Source organism: Belonocnema kinseyi, chromosome 2, assembly GCF_010883055.1.
Source record: "Belonocnema kinseyi isolate 2016_QV_RU_SX_M_011 chromosome 2, B_treatae_v1, whole genome shotgun sequence".
Lineage (NCBI taxonomy): Eukaryota > Metazoa > Arthropoda > Insecta > Hymenoptera > Cynipidae > Belonocnema > Belonocnema kinseyi.
Genome location: NC_046658.1, coordinates 97,249,172 through 97,266,447, shown reverse-complemented (window position 1 = coordinate 97,266,447; position 17,276 = coordinate 97,249,172). Strand labels below are relative to the sequence as shown.

The 17,276-nt window shown below is 30.5% G+C and overlaps 1 long non-coding RNA gene across 1 annotated transcript in view; it reads right to left on the bottom strand.

The window, feature by feature from the left end:
• The window catches only part of LOC117167600, a 17,880-nt gene extending 4,178 nt beyond the window's left edge, over positions 1 to 13,702 (bottom strand). The window contains exons 1-3 of the long non-coding RNA XR_004466414.1: positions 13,615 to 13,702; positions 13,415 to 13,518; positions 6,399 to 6,498 (exon numbers count right to left, since the gene is read on the bottom strand). This is a non-coding gene — a long non-coding RNA (uncharacterized LOC117167600). The remainder of the gene's footprint in view (positions 1 to 6,398; positions 6,499 to 13,414; positions 13,519 to 13,614) is intronic.
• Positions 13,703 to 17,276: the final 3,574 nt, after the last annotated feature.

The window sequence follows — 17,276 nt, the reverse complement described above, 5'->3', positions numbered from 1 at the left end:
TGGTTGATGACTCGACCTCAAAGTTTCTACGAGCAAGGAATTAACAAGCTTCCAAACCACTGGAAAAAATGTGTAGAGCGTGAAGGAGACTATGTAGAAAAACAATCAATAGTATTTTTGTATTGTTTTATAATTAAATAAATATTAAAAAAGAATTCCAGTTAATATTTGATTCACCCTCGTAGAAACGAATCATATGTGCTTTAGATTTTGGGATAAGGGGTGATATGATTATAATCAAGGCGTATTAAACATGAATAAAACATCACATCGTAAATCATCAATAAAACATGATTTCATAAATCAGCCATTGCAACACAATAAATACTTTTCGATGAGGAACAAATCAACCAAATAGAACAAAATAGAAATCAACCTATCGAACAAGTGAACTCCGCAAATAATAGAAAATACTTAATATCATTTTCAGACAAGATTGAAAATAAATGTTTAATTTTGAAATAAACAAATATTTTCCATCTTTTCTGAAAATGACGTCAAGTATTTTCTGTTATTTGAAGAGTAAACTTCATCGATAGGTTAATTTCTATTTTCACTGTGGTGAAAAAGGTATCTACACTGCTTTGCGGTAACTATCTCTGATGATAATACAGATTCCTTTAAATTACTCGCATATCATAAATGATACTAGGCAGTCTGATAAGTCCCTGAAAAATGAAACACGGAGACGTTTTTTTGGCCAAAGTCGGTTTTATTTTTCAACATACTCTCCTTTTAGGTCGATACTGCGAGTCCAACGATTTTCTAACTTTTTGATACCGTCCGAAAAGTACTCGATCGAAAGGTCTGCAAAATACGCCTCAGTTTCAGCTATGAGCTCCTCATTTGAGTAAAAACGATTACCGGTGAGCCATCTCTTCAGGTTAGGGAACAAGTAATAGTCGCTGGGGGCCAGGTCTAGTGAATACGGTGGCTGAGAAACCAATTCGAATCCGATTTCATGCAATTTTGCTTGTGCAACTAAGCATGAATGAACAGGCATATTGTCGTGATGATAAAGCGGGTTTTTCTTCTTCAAATGCGGTCGTTTTTCGGCGATTTCGATTTTCAATCGGTCCAATAATGATGAATAGTATGCTCCGGTTATGGTTTTACCTTTTTCAAGATAGTCCACGAATATTATGCCATGTGCACCCCAAAATTCGGAGGCCATAACCTTTCCGACCCATTGTTGCGTTTTTGGACGCTTCGGAGCACTTTGGCCCGGTGAAACCCACTGTTTTGCCTGTTGCGTTGACTCAGGAGTGTAGTAATGGATCCAGGTTTCATCCATGGTTATGAATCGGCGCAAAAACTCGGTCGTCTTACGCGAAAATAATGCCAAATTCTGCTGGGAAGTTGTCACACGAATTCGGTTTTGGTCCACTGTGAGCAAACGCGGCACCCATCGCGCGCAGAGCTTCTTTATGCCCAAAACTGAATGCACGTTATTACCCACACGTTCCAATGATATGCCTACAGCATTAGCTACCTCTCTCAATTTCACTTTGGGATCATTCAACATCCTATCATGGATTTTTTCGACATTTTCTGGTGTAGTGACCTCTTTTGGGCGCCCAGATCGTTCAGCATCAACTGTGCTCGTCCGGCCACAACGAAACTCGGTAAACCACTTATGAATCGTTCCAATCGACGGTGCAGAGTCCGGGTAATACTTATTCAGCTTGGCCTTGGTCTCAGATATCGTTTTCTTGCGAAGATAGTAGTGTTTGATCAAAACTCGAAACTCAGATTTTTCTATATTAAAAAAAAATCGGAGGTTAGTCGCTTCTCAGTGCTGTAACTTGTAAATGCGTAAACATAAATGGCTGAAGTTTTGATAGGCGTCATTTGAAGGATCAAGCTCGACGAAAATGGTTCACATTAGTGAATACTAATACCATCTCTTAGAATTTTCAGGTACTTATCAGACTGCCTAGTAAATGTAACAACTGGCTAGAGATAGCTTGTACTTCTGAAAAAAGATTCTTCTTTCGATCTCTCTACGCCCGAGCGACAATCGGAAGTTCTCTGGTTTGATTCTCAGTCGAGCGACTAGCGTAGATCTTTTTCAGAAAAAATTTAAGTTCCAATATTTAGTATTGTCAAAGCCTTCAGGGCGACGAGCGAGAACTTTTATTCTTTCGTCAAACGCACCACTATCGATTCGATGTAGATTGACAGTTAAGGACTGATTTGATGATTTAGAGAGGAGTTTAATAACATTCTTAACAAAACGATGTTTGGAGGTTTAGTGTTACCCCAGAGAGAAGGTTCTCGTGGGATTCAAATGAATCAGGCGGGCTACGTCCCGTAAAATAGAAAAATATATTTTTTCTTTCGTTTAATCGATTCGAAAACTATCGGAAAATGTCTGTAAAAAATTTTAGCTCTGAATTCGAAGTATTTCGAAAGATATTGCCGGCACATGGTGCCATAGCATTGTACATCCCAGAGGTATTATTTATCTGAATTGATTGAAATTTGATTACTGTAAATTGTGAGATAATAAAGTTTATTTTAATAAACTCTCATTTTCTGCAGTATCCAAAACTACTCTATATTTATTAAGAATATTACTGACTTTATTAATTTTTAATATTTTTACAAGCACAAATATTTTTTTTAGTTCATCAAATATCATTGTTTTGTTAGAACTTGTGAAAATTTTCATTAACGTACGGTTTTCATTAGGTTTTTTTTCGGTTCCTGTAGAGTAAGAAAGCATAGAAATTAACAAAATAACAAATACTTCTGCACAGTTGAGAAATGTATACTTTTTCTTAAACAATTATTTTTATTAAATTGCATTAATTATTACCTTACTCCAAGTGAAAAGTAAAGAAAAAGTTCAACATTTCAGAAAAACCGCAAATTTTTAACATTATTCAAAGGAATATTATTAAAAATAATAATTAATTGTTTAAACAATTAATTTAGTCAAGTTGAATTAACTATTACCTCACTCTAATTGAAGTGCTAATTTTGAAGAGAATAAAAAATGTTGTGAAAATCCAATCATAATTACGGTGCCTTTTCATGGAGAACTGTTTCGAATTAATCTTTGAATTAATTTGACACATCGAGTTCGTATTTAGGTTATCAACCAATGAAATTTGCTAGAAATTGATCCTATGAAAAATAATAATTCCACAATTAATTCAAAACAGGCCTCGGTCAGAAGGTGTTCTTACCTCATTTTCAAAAATATGGTTAAAATATACTTTAACCAAATTTACAAATCATGTTGATAAACTTTTTCAATTGTACAAAAATTGAAAATGTTCTAGATTGATTAAAGTGGAGAAAAAACTTTCACATTTAAAATTAGTACGTAAATATATTTGGAACATAACCACCCCGGTAAAAAGGCTTGCATTAAAAAGTATTGAAAAATTTCATTCATTCAGTGGTAACGTGAGAAATATTGAATAATTCTGGATCCCGTTTTTGTCCTCCCGTTTTGAATATCCACGGCAGTTGAAGTTAGCTCTCAAATTGAATCCCTTTCTGTACCTAGCGCTGACAATATTTTGCTGAATACCACAAAGCGACCAAGAATTAGACAAATTTTAATCCTTGTTAATTTAGCAAATTTTGCTACATTTATTTACTGTTTTTCGAATAATAATCAGGCAAAAGGCTTTTTAAAACATAGAATCGGTCATTTTACGATGTCAGGATCAATTTCCACACAGAAGGTTCTGGTGAAAAAAAATTTTTTCAATTTTTCATCATGATTTTATATTTTTTTCAATGGTTATATTTGAACAAAGTGAACATTTGACGATAAAGAAATGTATTCTTACATACAATCCTACTCGATTTGGCAAATTTCATGATTTTAGAGCGCATTCTAATGCTTCAAACGAAAATTGTGTTTTCAATGTATTCGAGATTACGTCTGACAGCTCCGATCGGCTTTAATAGGGATTGAAATCTTATAATTTTCGCCGTCTAATTAGAATAAAAAAACTAAGGACAGAAACGGCATTCATAGGATTCTAATATTCTAATATTTTCTAATGCAAGGCTTCTTACCGGGTCTTTTAATTAACTGTTTTGTTATCGATACAAGTATAACTGATCAATCCCTGGTAGCACGGAACATTCCGGGAACGTTCCGCGGGATCGTTTCAGGCACGCTCCTTAAGGGTGTAAAATGCCCGACACTTGGGAACGTTTAAAGAATAAATTATCGTTATTTTTATTATTATCAATGAATATCCGATAAACCGTAAGTGGTAGGTCGAAATTAATGTCAGTTTATGATATAGATACCATATTACAAGGTTTACCTATCTTTCAAGGTTTACGAAATAATTGTTGTTAATAATAACAACAATGGAAGGTTCCCCTCAGGTCCCAGTGGTACGTTCCTGGAACCTTCCCAAGCGGCGGACATTTTACACGATCAGGTAACGTTCCGTGCTATTAGGGATCAGTTATATCAGTGCAAGTATATATAACTGATATAATTAGTAATTTTCGTTTTACTGATACAATCAATACAATTCTACTAATTGTCATTGACTCAATTCTAGCTACAGAAATTACTAGAATTTAACGCACAATCAGTTATGTTTTACTATTTCAAATGTAGAGAGTTAAGAATTTTGGGATTTGTTTCGCGAGTTTAGAAGGTTTGAAACAGCTTGAAAAAAGTATTTTTCTATGAAAGAAAAATAAGAAAATGATTTTTTTAAATTCTAACTAGAAGGAAAATTTTTTTTATTTCTTTTCAGTGGCAGTTTCAGTGCCCTAATATATATTATTATATACTATTATAAATTAATAATTTCTATGTTTAAAATTTTAAAAATTAATAATTATGAAAGTTTGAATTTTGAAAATATTTTTCGATTTAAAACTCAATTCGAAATTGTTTAATTACAAGCGCTTTCGATTATAAATTATTTTTTTTGTTTATTATCAACGCTTATACAATCCTAAACTTATTCCTGCATTGTACCTCTTACAATCATAATTAAAGTGTCGAAAAACAGATAATTTAATAATAAATAAATAAAGCAGTCTCTCTTTCTCATAAGTTATTAAGATACACGTATACTGGAAATCCCATTCAAGTGCGATTTCCCTTCTGGTCCTAAATGGCATTCAATTAAATCGAACGCAATATTCGCTCGCTCCGAACGTAAACAGACATGGCCGTGAGTATTATTTTTGTTGGATTTGGTCCCCGCATTAAAAAATTCTGAGGATAGGAATTCTAGGAACGACTTAAATGGGATTACCAGTGTGCATTCATAATCATATAACGTATATCACAGAAGTATTCTTAAATCTACATTTCAAATATGAGTCAATACTGAGTGGGAAAACGCAAATCTAAACCATTTTCTCGCATTTTTGACTCACAATGTATAATAGTATGAACTTTGAAACGCTAACTTACGCTATTACAACAAATAATGAATTTCTTTATTACCCTCTTTTCATTCAAATAAAATCCAGCAGAATAAAAAATCAGTTGCGCAAAGTTTTCTATAGAAATTGATTCGAATTTGGAGACTTTAAAATCTATAATCGTATCATCAATTATCATATCGGCATCACCATTAAAATAGGTCCCCACGCAGATAGGATTTACGACCGAATTTTTAACATTAGGCAACGCAGATATGTAGTTTAACATATTTTTTATGTTATCAATGTTAATAATTTCAGGATCGTATCCCACAATATCTTTTTCACCAAAGAATAATTTATGTAAAGATGAAACTCGATATATATGAGGTAGAATTTTTAAAACGTCATTATTAGGGTGTTTAAATATTTTATAATCAAGTTGGTAATTCTTCAGGTCTTCATATCCTATAGGCTGATCTGAAGAATCCCACATTCCACAACAATCTATCGGATCAAGCAACACGTGCTTTGCTCTGTTATCACGATCTGTTTCTTTTTTTAAATTGCACACGTGTTTTCGAATAATATAATCGTAGAAAATTCAAATTGCTGCATAAAGTTTTTTTTTATAACTAAATTCGTGTAAAAACTTCGTTCGTGAACCTGTTTTGATACATGGCCAGAATGCTCTCCCATGCAATCAAATAACCTTAGGAAATGATAGATCTTTAATTGTTTAACTTCTTGTGTAACATTCCCACGAAGAATTTTAATTTCCTTATTTTCTCTGGTGATGAATAAATCTGGTTTAAATATCTTGATTCAATATAATTTTTGTATTTTGGATCGTTTCTTAAGATACGAATACAATAATTAAAATCTGTTTCGTATACTTCTTTTAGCGTTTTATTGGCTCGTTTTCCGGTTGTTATTAACTTCATTTCAGAATCTTGGTAATTCTCCATTTTTTCATAAGATTATATTCAGTCTTTAAAAAAAAATCTGTAATGAGATTTTATATTTTATACCTATAACCAACACAGCAGGTAGGTTCAGATCTTTGAAGCTTCGTTGAAGAGAATTGGTTCCTCCAAGTTGGTAGTGCGCTCGGAGTTAGTAGTCAATCCTCTGAAATAAATAATTGTTGTGCTGTAATTACTTGACATATTATTAGAGACCTATTGGTATTTTTAAAGGCGTCTTTATTCTTTTCTAAAATTGTACGATACTGGTACTTTAGAATGTACATTTTTTATTTTAATATTCAAAACTGAAAAGTTTGTAGCAAAGGATCCATAAAGTTAATACAGTCGAGCCTCTCAATAGGGCGTCTCTCGGGGCTGTAGATGACATTTTTCTCGGAAGCGCGCTACCCCCACCAACGTCCTCCGCACATCGAGACTTTTGCATGCTCTGCCTCTGAATAAGGCGCTCTTTGCTGCTTATAATATAAGTGGTACAGTGCGAGCCATATACGTAAAGGTAGTCCAAAAATACATTGCAACATTTTTTTTGCTCTAGAGTAAAAACCTGTCCCAAAAAAGTTCCCATTTTTATTTAATTAAGATGGGGAAATTTTAGATTTTCGAAAAATTGAACTCATACTGTGGAGTTTGATCGAAACGTTCCAAGTATTTTAGGGATTGGAGAGAAGTTTCTACGTAATAAAACCATACTAATAACTTTTATTTTTAACCCAACCTCACCTCCCACAGCGCTCCAAATATGACCCAAGAATAAAAAACTACATTTTTACGTATTATTGTTAATTTTCAGCAATTTATGTCGTCTTTTTTTATAAAAATAATTACTAATGTAAAATTTGAATATCTCTGATGACTTTTTAAACAATGTTTAAATGTATAAATTATTGTAAATTAGTTAACAAATGATTAATTCCCAAATTTTTATTAAGTAATTATATTTTCTGAATGCGATATAATATTTGGCCATTGTTTATAGTTGTAAATTTAGTTAAAAACATTATGTAATTATGTAAATAATTAACCATGGTTTATTTTTTCAATTTCTAAAAATTGAGTCAGAGATATCCCCTTTTTTCTCAAATTGGTATGCTGTGCTACTTTTTGTTGCATAATTACATAATTTTTATACATTTCTTATAATTTTTAACAAATTTCTAATGGTTTAAATCATTTTTATTCGCTCAAGCACTTTTTTCGATAAGGTAAAAAATATAATATAATTTTTTTGACCAATTATTTTTTTAACATTTAAAAATTGTATTTTATGAATTAACCATAATATTGAATGATTTCGAAGAGTAGTAAATTCTGTTAAAAACTTCATGTCATTGCTTGAAGAATTTTTATTTTTCATCCATTCATTTTCAATTTGAAGGGAATTCGAAAAAAAAACAATAATTCATTGTATAAACAAATGACAGGAAGCTTTTAGCAGAACTTAGTAATCAACATCATTTAATATTATTCTTAATTTATAAAATACGATTTATGAAATATTAAAAAAAAATTGTATAAACAAATTAATTTTGTTTAAACAATTGAGAAGTGGTTCATATATTCTTTCTATACATCATACAGTCAGAAAAATAATTTTATGTATTGTATTTTATAATATTTGTTTTTAAGTTTTCGAACAAAAGGTGCTTGAGCAAGTAAAATTTCTTTAAACAAATAGAAATTTTTAATTCATTAGAAGAAATTTACCCCAAATATGTAAGTATTTAACAAAAAGTAGCATAGGATACCAACTTGAGAAAACAGTGGAAATCTCTGGCTCAATTTTTTATATTTTTTAAAAATAAACAACAATTAATTATTTAAATAATTTATAATGTTTTAAAAAATTTAATACTCCAAACAATAACTAACTTTTACATTTCATTAAAGAAACTATTTTTTTATAATTTCCAGGAAAAAGAATTGTTTTTATGAAAAAAGCACGACAGAAATTGCTGAAAATTAACAATAATATATATATATATATATAACCGCTGAATGATTTATTACCAATCATTGTCTGATTAATAGAAAAGAAAAAACCGCGTCTGCTTATGTTTTTTTGATAAAAAAATCTGCCTGCTTCGCGGACACATTCTCATCTCTCGCTACGCGCGCGGCTCGCTTCGCTCGCAAGTTTGAGCACGCCCAGGGCGCGCGACGGTTGAATCTCGCGCTTCGCGCGTTTTTTGGCTTCAAATTTTGATTTTCAGTTGATTTAAAAAATTTTGAAAACGCTATAATTCTGAGAATTTTTTTATCGAAAAATTCATGAGGATAAATTGTTTTTTTTTTAATATTATAAATATCCGTACATAGAATTTTTTAATTCAGAAAAAAGTGATCTCAAAAATTTTCAAAATGCGTTGTTGAATTTTTATCAAAAATGGCTGGTTCACGAAATCGTCCTTTCTTCTAGGACCTAAAAAAAGTGTGCCAAAGATGGATTTGATTCATTCATTTTTTCGAGAGTTATCATGTTTACGGACGAACGGATGGCTGGACAGGCAGACGCCATCGTGAAAACCTGATTTTCGTATTCAGGGGGTCTCGAAACGTGGAAATCCGTTGAAAAAGTGTGATGACAAATTTCCGACAATTCTAAGACTTTCTCAATCATAAATGATGAGAATGTAAAAATGTCTCTCAGATCTTAATGATGAACCTAATTATCAAACTATGTATATGTACTAGTTTATATTCCTTTTAAGGAAAATTGTAATTTCCTCAATCCGAAAAAAATATTCTAGCAGATATTATCCATTCATATTAATTTATATATGATTTTATAATTGCAGAACATAAATATTGTTCAATATATGCTTGCTATGGTGTGCAATATGAATTTATATAAGTACAATGCATAGACAGATTTATTTTCATCGTGAGCGCCCTATTGAGAGGCAATGCTTCGAAATATCCCTCGGTCAACGCAGAGCCTAGAAGGTGGGGGATACGTTCGAGCGCAGTTGAGGAGAAGGCGCCCTATTGAGAGGCACCCTACTGAGTGGCTCGACTGTGGTAATGAAAAATATTTAAAAATGATTAATGAAAAATTTAAGAATTTGAAACTGAAAAATTTAGAATTTGAAAACAATGATATTTTGAAAGCCTTTAAAGTAAACAATTTTGAAAAGCCAAGTTTGAAGTACGAATACATTTAAATTTAAATCTAAAACGACTTAGGATTTTGTAATGTTTGAAATTGAAAATTTATACATTCGAAATGTATAGCACAGTATTTAAGATTAATGAATTCCAAACTCTCCCTTAGAATTGAAGATATTTCAAACAAAAACATTACAACTAAAAAATTTAAACTTTCAAATGTACCATTCGCAATTAAAGAATTTCTCATCTAAATAATAAGATGCAGTAATTTTATATTGTTTTTACTTTTATAATCTATGTCTCAATTTGGCAAATGTTTAATTTTAATAAAAAATCAAACAATTTTTAATATTCCATTCACTATTCTAGATTAAAAAGCTTGAAGGTAACGCTACTTGATTGACAAACTTTCGAATTCAAACTCAAAAAAATTACATGTTCTCAAATTGTATCATTCTAAATGAAAAACTTGTTAGGCGATTCGAGAATAATATTGAATTCAGTATAACATTTTAAAACTCGAAATAAAATACTTTAATTTGAAAGTGATTAAAATTTTGAAGAAAATAATCTGATACACAACCGGCGGAAATTTTCTACACGTCTGGTTGCTAAAGTATCTCAAATTTTATAATATTATTGTGAAAATTTTTTCCTCGAAATATCGCAAAAGGTAATAACATTTTGCATTCAAAAAGTCCAAGTTGGAGGCAAAATGTGAAATTTTATGAAAAGATATTGCAGAAAAACGTCCAATGCAGATGTTTTATACTTTGAATAACTCTAGAAATAATTAACATTTTTAAAAGCTATTGGGCTAATTTTAAAATGCAAGTCTACGCAGTATTTTTGTAAACTGTTAAATAAATGTCAATCCCCCCTCCCCCAGATTGTGCCTTAGCGTTAAACTTGATGTAAAAAAGGCGTAAAAAATCTAAAATGTGTGAATACGAACACTTTTTTGAAATTATTTTTTGAAATGTTATCACTTTTTGCACCAAGTTTGACCTTATGGTAAAATCTAGAGGAAAAACAAAGAGTATCTCAACAATTTAGCAAAATACTACAAAGACTCACCTTTAAAATAAGACAAAAAACTTTGAAAAATGTTAACTATTTCCAGAATTATTACAATTTTTTGAACATAAAAATTTGAGGTTTTGTTGCAATCTATTTTTTATTATTAAATCGACATTGAATATAGTCATATATTCACTTTAAAAAATGAACTTTTAAACGAAGAAATTAATTTCAAACAAAATAAATGATTTTTTTCAACTAACAAAAGTAATTTTCAACGAAAAATTAATCTGTTTCATTTTTAATAATAAATTAATTTTCAACCAATCAACGTCAACCAATCAAAGTCGTTCCACCTTCAAGTTCAATTTTTCACCAAAATTATAACAGTTAATATTTCAACGAGGTTAATATTTCAAAGAGGACGAATTTACAACAAAATAGTTGAAAATCCTCAATAAAAAAGATTACTTTTCAACAAAGCAGTTCCGTTTTTAGCCAAAAAAACGGCCAAATTTGTATAGCAGATAAATTTTCAAACCAAAAATATGCATTTTTAACCAAGAAAGATTTTTCAGTCCATAAAGAATAAAAATGCATCCAAAATATGCAATTATCATACGAAAAAAAAGAATTTTTTATAAAACAACTGAATTTTCAAACCAAAAATAGGTATGAATTTTCAAGAAAAAAGTGAATATTCGACCAAAAAGTTGAATTTAGTATACCCACGCAATAACAAGAGGTAGAATCATTTAAGCGCCGCGAAGATGACCGCTGACGACTAAAAATTAAAATTTGAAATTTAAAATCTTTAAACATATATTATCGTAAGTAATTACATTCCGCATTTTATTTACTTTACAAGAAACCCATACCTTTCTTTAACTTTTTTAACAAATTGCAAAAAACCAGTTTTTCTAAAAGTCAATTTTATCATTCAATTTTGGTCTTCAACTCGTGCTCAAATTCAGTCTTTGTAGTGTCACTATAAAACTTAAAGGCAATATTCTTTATAGCATTCTGGTTATAACAGAAAACTTTAGATCTCTATACATAAAAACAAAAAATAAAATATTTTCTAATCTATTGCATAATTCGTTCCATAAAACATTTTGAGTGTTCCGTTTGTCAAGTTAGTCAAAAGAGAATAGCGAATTTCTCTGCTGACTTTTTAAAAATGAATTAATAGATAAAAAACTGATTTATTTTTAAAAAGCCCACGCAGAAAACTTCTATATACTTTTTTGACCAACTTCACAAGAAATTTTTTTCTGCTCCAACTTTTCTCGATAAACGAAACGTTCAAACATTTTGTGAAACGAATTATGTAATATTTTAGAAAATTAATTTTTACATTGTTCTAAGGATTAAAAGTTTTATCTTTAAGGGCCATAAGAAGAATTCTATAAGGAATATTGTCTTTAAATGTTATGACAAAATTCTAAAGTGTCGATTTGAGTACGATTTGAGGGGGGAGGTACCTTTAGAAAGGGTAAAATCAATCAATTTTAATGAATTTTTTTTTAATTAATAAAATAAACAGATCATTTATTAATTTTAACACCTATTTTTTACATTGTTAAAGTGTAAAAAAACATGTGATTTTTTTACAAAATGGCGACCCTGCAGAATATTTCTTCAAGCGTCTGCTCCGAGGCATGGAAAACTGCTGCAGCTGTCAAAATTTTTCTATTTATCTGATATAAAAAAGTTCTTTTGTTCGATTACTTATGTGTGAAAGGAAAGAATAAACCTATAAAATAATTAAAAAGTTGAAAATTAAAATTTATATCGGCTGTTTATATCGAAGGTCCAAATACAATTTCGAGATAATCACGTTTAAAGATTCGTTACGGTATAACTATGTGTTTCAGTAACTTGCCAATCAATTGGCGATTCCGAGTCCACGTAATAAACGAAGTTAACGTAGTAACGTAGTAATCAGCCTTCCCAGAATGTATGAGACAAAAAAATATACAAACCTATTGTGTAAGAAACATTGCTCCGACCCATGAGCTCCAACTACCTGATTAGTGACGGTATGCGGACTCTGACTTTTTTGACAATATCTCCATAAATATTTAATATTTTCCTTTTTCCTTTTTACAATATATTTTTAACATATTATACATTTAAAATATGAAAGAAAAAAAATCGATTTTTTGGAAATTCTAAAAGTATCTCCCCCCTTAAAGACAAAAATTGAATTTTAATGCAATTGTATTCAATTAATTGATTTAAAAAACTGTTTTTTTTCAATTAAAAAAAATAATATAAATATTTCCTTGTAAGAAAAGATATATGCCGAATGTAATTCATTACAAGAACATATTTTAAAATTCAAAATATCCAATTTGGACTTTTAGTCTTCCAGGACCAACTCCGCAGCGCTGGGGCACTCAATTGCGAACCCTAAAGTCGAATTTGTATCAAAACAATTGAATTTTCAAAGGGATTTTTTGTCTTTTTAATGAAATTGTTGAATTAAAAAAAAATTAAATGTTAATTCCAATTTTTGTAGGTGATTCGATGTTTTCATTTATTTTTAAATTGTACTAGTAACATTCTACCACATATCAAGTTTTTGGAATTGAGTGATAGTCACAATAAGACTGTGCCCTCAGAAATATCGAACATAATTTAGGTCCGCACAATAGAAATCGTGAATTTTCCTTTTTGGACATGAAAAATCGGTACATAGAACAAAAAATCAGAAAATCAAGAGCAGAATAAAAAATCAAAATATGTTCTGATAAATCAGGACGTCAGGTTACCCTACCTATTAGTTATTGTTAAATTTTAATAAAATCATCAGAATTAAAAATTTCGCGAATAAGATTTGACATTGCTTTTATAATGATTTCGAATTTTAAAATTAAATCCATAAGAATTTAAAAGATTTTAAACTATATAGGAAAAATACATACCTTACAATTAGAATAACAATAACAAAAAAGAATATTCTCTGCTCTGCTGAATTTGAACGTTGCTTCCTTTTATTTTCCGTTGTTAGCATTTCTGGTACATAAATCTGCAATAAATTAAAAATATTACTTTTTTATAGTACATCCATTGATTTTGAATAAGAAAAAATGTCATAATAAATAAATTTACGTTTTAAAATGACCTTTTTATTATATTTTTCCTCTTGTGTTCAGCACAGGACCCTCCCTAATGCGAGTATGATGGCAACTACAATTGACAACTGTTTTACTCTGGCATACATATGAAACCTGTCGAGACTTGTTTCCCGATTGCGTTAGCAATCTAGCATGTTCGTTATCTTCAGAAAGTGGCGGTGTCCGTATATTGCCTGGCGCCCGATACCCCGATACCCCCATGAAAAAGCAAAATAACACCGCAGGAAAATATTTGAAATATTTCAAGGTTAAAATAGGGTGACCAGATGTGTTGATTTTCATCGCTGTCCTGATTTTCTGTTTTTTTGTTCTATGTTCTGATATTTCTGAGGGGGCAGTTTCATTGTGAATGTTCAATTCCATTTTAAAATATTGACATGTGTGAGAGTTTACTAATTTTTAGAAAGAAAGGAACATGTGGAATTGCCTTCGAAAAATTAAAATATCTTAAAAGAATTTAAATTACTTTACATATTGTTTAGATTGTATTCAATTATTAAAATAAATACGTGGATGGGGTGGGCTGAAAAAAAAGAATTTTGTACGATCAATTTCTGATAGCAAAAAGTTCTTAGTTCTTGTTGGTCTGATTATAATGTTAAATTTTTGTAAATTGATTAATATCTCGTAACTTCTCGATCGTTTTGAAAATGTAAAAAATTTAATTATGCATGAAACACATAAAAAAAGGGTTCTTACAGTCACTAACTTGTGCATACATGTAAAACTATATGCCTAACTAAAGCATTCATGTAAGTACCCATGTGATATTAAAAATATATCAAAAATTAAAAATTAAAATCTGATAGATTTTTTTCAAGTATAGAATTTTATCTTCTTTAAATTCTGCGCATAAAATAACCTAAAAAAATAGTACTGTATAACTGAAAAAATACACGGTTACATAAAAGTCATATTTGAATCTACTCGAAATTCAATAAAAATAAAATTAAAAAAAATTGTTGTCTTACTTTCAATTTCAATTTCCACATTTTGTAAATTTAATCTTCAGACATATAGTTCTACATTTCATTAAAAAAATTGGTGACTGTGAGAATTATTTGTAGAATGTATAAAATTAGAGAATGTAAATACAATTTTATTACAAACAAAAAAGTTAATCGTTCTGGCTGTAATATTTGTATTAACTTTTGTAAAAAATTAATGTTTTTGATTAGAAAATTCAACTGTTCTGTGGAAAATTCGTCTTTTAGCATGAAAATTCAACATTTTTTATGTATTTTTTCATCTTTATTGACTGAAAAATCTTTCTTGGATAAAAATTCATTGTTATTTTCTTATTTAAAAAATGAAGCTGCTTGGTTAAAAGCTAATTTTTTTAATTGAGGATTTTCAACTATTTTTTTGAAAATTCGTCTTACTAGGTTGAATTCAACTGTTTATGGTTTCAAATTCAAACCTTTTTTTGAAATGTCAACTATTACAATTTTATTGAAAATGAACGAATTTTTAATAAGGTAGTTCACCTTATTAAAAATTCTTTTTTTTTGACTGCTGATTCATCATTTCAATTCAAAAACCTTTTTTGTTCGTTAAAAGTCATCATTATACTTGGAAAAATAATTTCCTTGGTTAAAAATTTACATATTTTATTCAAAATAACTTTTTTTATTAAAAATTAATTCTTTAAACTAAAAATTTAACTACTTCGTGCTTGATTGAAAGTGTATCTTTTTTAGTTGAAAATTTCGCGCAATTTCGCGCAATAACAAAACAAAAGACATTTGACGTATTATGTGCACGACCCCTTAGAGTGTGTTCCTTCGGGACCATCTCTGGACAATAGACCGTGACTGCTTTGTCAGGCGTACTTTGCATGTTCGCCGGAAGTAGGTTCCGGAGATTGTTCTTATGATAAAATTTGAACTATATGTATAATTATACAGATTAAACTCCAGAAATCCTAAAATTTTAATTAATGTATCATTTAAAAACCTTTCGTCAGGTAATTTTCTGAGTAAATAGGAATCGCAGATTAAAATTTCTTGAAATTTTAGGTTAACAGTTTCATAATAAGTAGAAGAGCATAAAAGAATAATCGAATATAAGTATTTGAAACTGAAGCTGACGAAATGTAAATATCTGATAAGGACAATCTTGATGCCTATATAGTCTAAGATATAACTACTATAGGATTATACAGGGTGGACACGCTGGGGCTTACATACATGATGAATTGAATGCTACCCGAATTGCACAAAAGCAGGGGAGAAGCCATTATACAGGGGTATTTTCATATTTCGTGCCCTTAAAGTTGCATTCGGATCGGCTATTCGGCCAAGTCCGTGCACCTTCGGATCAAGTTTATGATAGTTTCGATGATTGCGTTCGAAACTTTAAACGGTTATGTTCATATTCACCTGTTTGCCCCATGGACATAGGAAACACGGGACTAGGCATGCCATCCTAACTTGGACAAACGGGGTTGAATCCACGGGAGGGGGGAGAATTCCATGAGTGGGGAGAGCTGCCATCTACGATGTGCCACTTGATTATGTGCTCGAGCATTTTTGCCGACAAACTGTGCATGAAAATATAAACATGTGGGCCCTGCCATGTTTGTCGCAGTACATCAAAAATGGTGGACCTCCTCCTCATTGCATCAACCCAGCAAAGGCATGTCTAGTCCCGTGTTTCCTATGTCCATGGTTTGCCCTAATCGCTGTCAGTAAATGTAGGCAATGTCAATTTAAAGTTTACGCATGTAATATTTCATTCACTTTATTTGAAGCATATCCTGTCTGTTTATAACATACCTTTTTTATTCAGTAAAAATAAGCGTTCAACACCATTCACTCTTCGCCCACGGGAAGCGCAGATTATTACTATTTTATAGTATTTGTCACTCAGCAGCCATTCTATAATGTTATTGGTACAGAAAAAAAGTGACGTTTACTTCTCAGTTCACATGTCTCACTTCATTATTAATTAAACACTTTTATTATTTGTAATTACAATATAACATAACCTATATTGTTTTGACATTTGTATCCGTTTGAGGTTTTGAATGCAACCCACGAAGGAATAATAAGGATACCTAACTCCGTTCCCCCACTTAGCAATAGAAACATTACCGTAAGTGATACGCACATTACAGGAAGATCTTAGATTTGAGTGCGCAGGTGCGCAGTTGTCCTCTTCCTATGCATGGAAAAGTGTGCGAGTGAGAAAGTTTGTCAAATTGACATAAGTTGAGAGGTTCTGTTTGTTTGTTTTGATGCAAGTGTCAGAAATTTTAAAAGTACATTTAAAAAGTACAAAAGTAAATTTTAAAAGTACTTTTTTTAAAAGTACAGTAAACTGCTCCATACTGACGAGCACTATAAATTCCGTAAGCGGAATAATTTGATTATCCAAATAGATTTTAACGTGCATATTAGGTAAAACAGCAACTCTTTTTCTGACGCTTAAATCATCCTCCATTTTTTGTAAAGCACAACATTCTGTACCTTCTGCATTGTAACCCCACTTTCTTGAAAGTAACGTGTCTCTGTGTAGACTCCTTCTGAAATACGTGAAATTGAACTCTGCACAATCATTCTCTTTCTCCTGGATGATATCTGTAAAATTAGTAAAGAAATAGCTTTCACAATTATTTTTTCAAACAATTGTGTATGACAATGTCGTT